Consider the following 5537-nt stretch of genomic DNA (forward strand, 5'->3'; position numbering starts at 1 on the left):
CTCCATGGCAGCCTGGACAACCAAGGAGTTAGGAGCAGGATGAGAAAAGAGAAATTATACCCCTTTGGCTGGGACAAAATAGCATTTTTTGGCCTCTTGGGGTAGGGGCACAGATCTCGGGGATATACCAGACTGTTCTAGCTGGTTCGGCTGGATCCAGAGAATTGGAGGATGTCCAGGAGTTTATGCTGAGAATCCTGAACTTCCCCCCCAAGGAAGATCTGTAACTCCTCTGAAGCCATATGTAACAGTTCCTGGAATTGTGTATGGTCACTGGGGAGGATGGGGATACTGGAGCAATTGCTTCCTTCAGCGATGAGGACAGCCTCATTGGTACCAGCGGAACTGCCAGATCTGGTGCATAATTCTCTTCCAGACGGTCAGGAGGAAGCGCTGCCTGTCCTCTCACAGGGGAAAGATGGATTGACTTCTTAGTGGATCATGTTGTCTCTGCAGGGTGGTATGGGTCCTACAGTCCTCACTATAGTCAGTAAGACAGGTCAAAGGGTGATTGTGGAGGTCTCCAGGGCATGGTGTTTCAAGGCAGGTGCTTAGGCAGAGATTGGTTCCAGACTGACCCAGGTCCCTTGTCTGTGAAGGAATGTCCCAGAGGAGGAGACATTTATTCCTCAGACAGTTTAGAGGCTCCCAAGGAAGAAAATATTGATTCTGGATCTATTGGCAGGACCAACAGTTCCACTGGAGGGAAACCATGGCTGGATGCTGGAATAGGAAACAGACTCCACCCATAAATTGCGTCCTCTGGTGGAGTCAGGACCTCCCTGGAGAGGGACCTGATCAAGATGGAGACTGAGGATCCAAGAGAGCAAAAATGTCCTCGGGCGGAGCGTAAGACTCTACTCTTCATGGAGTGTGAGGGGTCCTGTTAGAGCTGGAGCCGTTACAGTTTGTGCCACTGTCAGGCGAGGCAGAGTCAGTACCATTGGTGATTGAGGCTCCCAATGGTTTCATTTTGTTGGTGCAGTTGGTTCCAAGAGCTGAAGGCTTAGTTGGTACTGGAGGCACTGCTGCCACCAGCGCGCAGTCTGGTACCGATGCAGCCCTTGATTTGTGGGCTGTCTTGTCACGACCCTGTGATTTAGGACATTCTAAGTCATAGATTCATAGATTCATAGATACTAAGGTCAGAAGGGACCACTCTGATCATCTAGTCCGACCTCCTGCACAGCGCAGGCCACAGAATGTCACCCACCCACTCCTATGAAAAACCTCACCCATGTCTGAGCTAAGTCCACATGGGCTGAGCAGGAAGACTCGACTTAGGCAGGGCTGTATCTAACTTCTTTGAAGCAGATTTAGAGTGTTTATGAGAATGCTCCCTGCCCTCCCAACAAGTCCCCAATGAGGGATCTGTGAGGATAAATTCCCTTGTTCCCAAGCTGGATCTCACAGCAGCAGGTGCAGTCCTTACTGATGTAGGCAGTGGGGTCTCCTGGCCTGGGTCTGACTGTAGCCTCATGGTCGTCTCCATTAGGTGCTTCTTAAGGCGAAGATCCTGCCTTGACAGACACGAGTGGGGAACAAGTGGCAGATACTGGGCCTGGCCACAACATGAGCCTCCCCGAGGAAGCATGGGCAGCATTCATATTTGTTGCTGACTGAGAAGGAGCGTGAGCAAGCAGCACAGAATTTGAAACCCGGGGTCCTGGGCATAGTCCAGTACCCACAACAGGGCAGGGAATGGGGGGGGGGGAAAGGGAAATTCCCCAGGATGAGGAATCTAACTAACTACCAAACTTAGCTAAGAACTATCAGATAAAATTCTTTAACTATTCACAAAAAATATATACCAATGTATTTACAGATTGAAGAATAAAGGAAGATGAAGTTTGGACAGTGGAGATTCCGACCCAGGCCATGTAGTGACAGGAAGGAACTGGTGAGGCGGTCAGTCCACTCTGCCCTTTATCTCCTTGGTTGGAAGCCTGAGGAGAGCGAAGACAAATGTGTGGCCCAACAGACCTGGCTTTCAAGAATTTTCCAGTTCCAGGTGCATGGCGCGTACATGTACCCACCGTGGAGTACACACAGGCACCAGCACTCAAAGAAGGAAAATCACCAGAGAGATTTTCAGAATTGTTCAGCAGTCAGTGCTCAGCAGCTTCCCTTGTTCTTCCACTGAGCACTTTTCAAAAATCTGGTCCTTCGTGTTGTTGGGATACACGCAGAGTTAGGGTGCTGTGCTCAGGTGTCATGCGCAATGCCGCACTGGCCTGTTGCAATGCAACCAGGGCTAAATCTTGTTACCAAGTTATGTGTACATGAATGCCATGTCAGGATCTACTAACATTTCCGTGAGCTAGAGGCCTGATCCTGAGAACTCTTACTCATGCAACTAGCCTTTACTCACACCAGCAGACCGCTGAGGTCAATGGCACTATACATGAGTGAAGGTTGTAGCTCTGAGGGGGAGCGTTAAAGAAAAAAGCTGGAACAAATAAGAAAGGGGACCGGATCCCGAGAAAAAAATAGTACTGCTGAATGTAGTAGTTCTGGATTGTGCCCCCCTTCTTCTCACCGTTTTGGTTGGAACCTTTATGTGCTTCTGTAATAGGAACAACCACCAACCAAGGTCACCGAGCAAGTTTGTGGCAGAGTCAGGAGCACAACATGGAGCTCTGGACACTTGGGCCTTATCTATACAGGGGTTTTAAGCCACTAACATAGCAGCACCAATGCAAACCCCTACTGGTGCAATGCATCTACACGGACCAGAAAACAGGCTAAGGTACAGCATTGCAAAAGTCTGTACTAGAAGTTTGCATTGCATTGGTATAGCTATACACCAGTGCCTAAAAGCCCCAATATAGACAAAGCCTCAATCCTGTTCTTTAATTACAAGATTGTGCTTCCTACAAACTCTTTCCCTTTCAATGATTAGCTCTCCAACTGGCATACTCTAGCATATAAAGAAAAAACCATGACTTCATAGTTTGCTTTTGTGACTTTGCAGGATGGCTCCATCCTGTGATGAAAGATTGCACTGCATCCAAATGTGAATCACCCCTCCGTTTTTTCCACCAAATGCATCCGATGAAGTGAGCTGTAGCTCACGAAAGCTTATGCACTAATAAATTTGTTAGTCTCTAAGGTGCCACAAGTACTCCTTTCTTTAACAGAAGTAATTCAACTTTTTTCGCCCAGATTGGTTATACCAGCACCTTAATGATTTATTCTAGCTAAAGAACCTAAGAAAATTCTTGAGAATGCTTCTCCTGTCAGCTTAGTTAATCCACTTCTGTGAGAGGCGGTAGCTAAGTCAGGAGAAGCGCTCCCGCCGACACAGCGTTGTCTACACCAGCACTTCAGTCGGTAGAACTACATTGCTCAGTTGCGTGGATTATTCACATCCGTAAGTGATGTAATGATAGGGAAGTAATTCTGTAGTGTAAACCAGGTCTTAGAGACCCTCCCCAGCATACCCTATAACCAGGTGATTAGAAGGAAAACCAGGGTTCAAGTTCCTTTTTGCTACCTAAATCTCCTTGGGAATCAAACCTGAAAAATCAAAATGTTTTGTTGCACGATGATAAAATGAACCATTTTGATATTTCCAAAAAGTTTTCTTTTTGACAGAACTTTGCCAAAATCTACACAAATTCACCCAATGCTTCAGTCAATCCAAGTCTGCATTTTTCAGTGGAAAAAAAGTTTAGTCTGAAAAATTTCACTCAGCTTTAGTTGTAACTCATACCTTACCCTCCACACGCAAGTCAGACCCACTACCCTGATAGGGGCCAAGGAGCTCACTATACCTGGTTCAGCCCCATGCCCCCTGAGTCAGAAACCTCACCCTTCTTCCCAGGGCCTCTGCCGATGCTCACAGTCCTCCTAGCCACCCTCTAGTTCATACTGGATTACTGACTCCCAGGGAGCCCCTCTCTGCCACCCCACTTTACTGGGCCACAGGCTGTTCTTGTTTTCCCTCCAGCAGGCCTGCTTGTCCTTTGTCACTCATCTGCTCCAGCTGGGGAGGCAAGCTAAGTCTGGCACAGGTGCAGCTGAGCCCTAACACTCCCCACCCCTTAAAGGCCCAACTCATACTGGAAAAGCCCCAAGCACTTGGCGCACAGCACTAACAATCCTTCACATTTCTGGACTCTCAGGGAGCAGTAGTGGCCAGTACTATCTTTTCAACTATGGCTGTCCAAGATGCCACGTGACTTTTCTACTTCATTTAAAATATCATGGTAAGCCAAATTCTAGCCATTCCCCCCACCTCCTTAAGGATTAAAGATGTAATGTTTTCCTTCTTCCATTAACAAATAAAAATAAATTGGAACACACTTATTTTAGGCAAAGGTGTCCCAGAATTGTTCAGATCAGAAGGTTTTAATGGTCAGATTTTTTTAAAAATCATTAGTGACTAAAACTTGAGAATATCATCGTCAGTTTTGCTTAAAGGGATAACATCAGTGGTTCTCAAACTTCTGTAATAGTTTTCCTTTTCACAGAGCAAGCCCCTGAGTATGACCCCCCTCCACACCCCCGTATAAATCAAAAAACAAATACTATTATAAATACTGGAGGCAAAGTGGGGTGGGGCTGGAGGTGGAGGTGGGGGGCCAGCAGCTTGCGACCCTTCCACCTAATAACCTTACAATCCCCTGAGTGGTCACAACCCCAGTTTGAGAACCCCTGCTCTATATAATCAGGCTGAAGATATGAGTTAAAGGTTGTTTTAGGGACACTAGACTCTGAATTCCCCTGCCAATTTTAGGGGTTTTATAAATCCAAGTTTCCTATACTATTAGATATTCTTTTCTCTTCCCTGTTGCTGGGTGAAAGCTCCACACAAACAAAAGAGGGGGGGGCTTACTATGCCTCCACTCTTGCAAACTGCTTCATTCAGGCACTGGAGTCAATGGGGTTCCATTGTCTTCCTGCCTGGAGCAGTTTGCAGGAACCTAAGCTGGGGGGCAGCATTGCCCACTAGAGAGGGCACTGAACTCAAAGACAGGTGACTTGAGTTCTGGCTCATCTCAGCACTGACTTGCTGCGTGACCTTTGGAAGGTCACTTCATCTGTCTGGGCCTGTTTCCCTTCCCCACCCTTAGTCTATTAGATGGTAGGTAAGTATTTGGCAGCAGGGACAGACATGTCTCACTGTGTTTGTACAGTGCCTAGCACAAGGGACCTCTGGTCATTACTGTAATACAAATAATAAGTGGTTGATGTGGGGAAGACTGAAATTGACTATACATAAAGTCAACAAAATAAAAGCAAAAGCTTTTTCCCCCACTCTAATCTCTTTCACTTATGGAAAGCTTAGATACTGCTTGTAAAGATACCAAAAAGTACTCAGGCAGAATGATTCACTTTGATTATATATATGCGCAAATTAAGTGAGTATGTGCGATTTTATGAAACAGTCACAGGAGGGCAGCATCAGATCAACAAAGTGTTTTGGGTTTGACGGAAAGGAGATATTTGATAAAGCTTTCTAGGAGGTCAGAATTTGATGATACTTCATGACGCAGTAGAAAAACTTACTAACAGACAGATAACGCCACCAC

Source organism: Dermochelys coriacea, chromosome 3 (assembly GCF_009764565.3).
Source record: "Dermochelys coriacea isolate rDerCor1 chromosome 3, rDerCor1.pri.v4, whole genome shotgun sequence".
Taxonomy (NCBI): Eukaryota; Metazoa; Chordata; order Testudines; family Dermochelyidae; genus Dermochelys; species Dermochelys coriacea.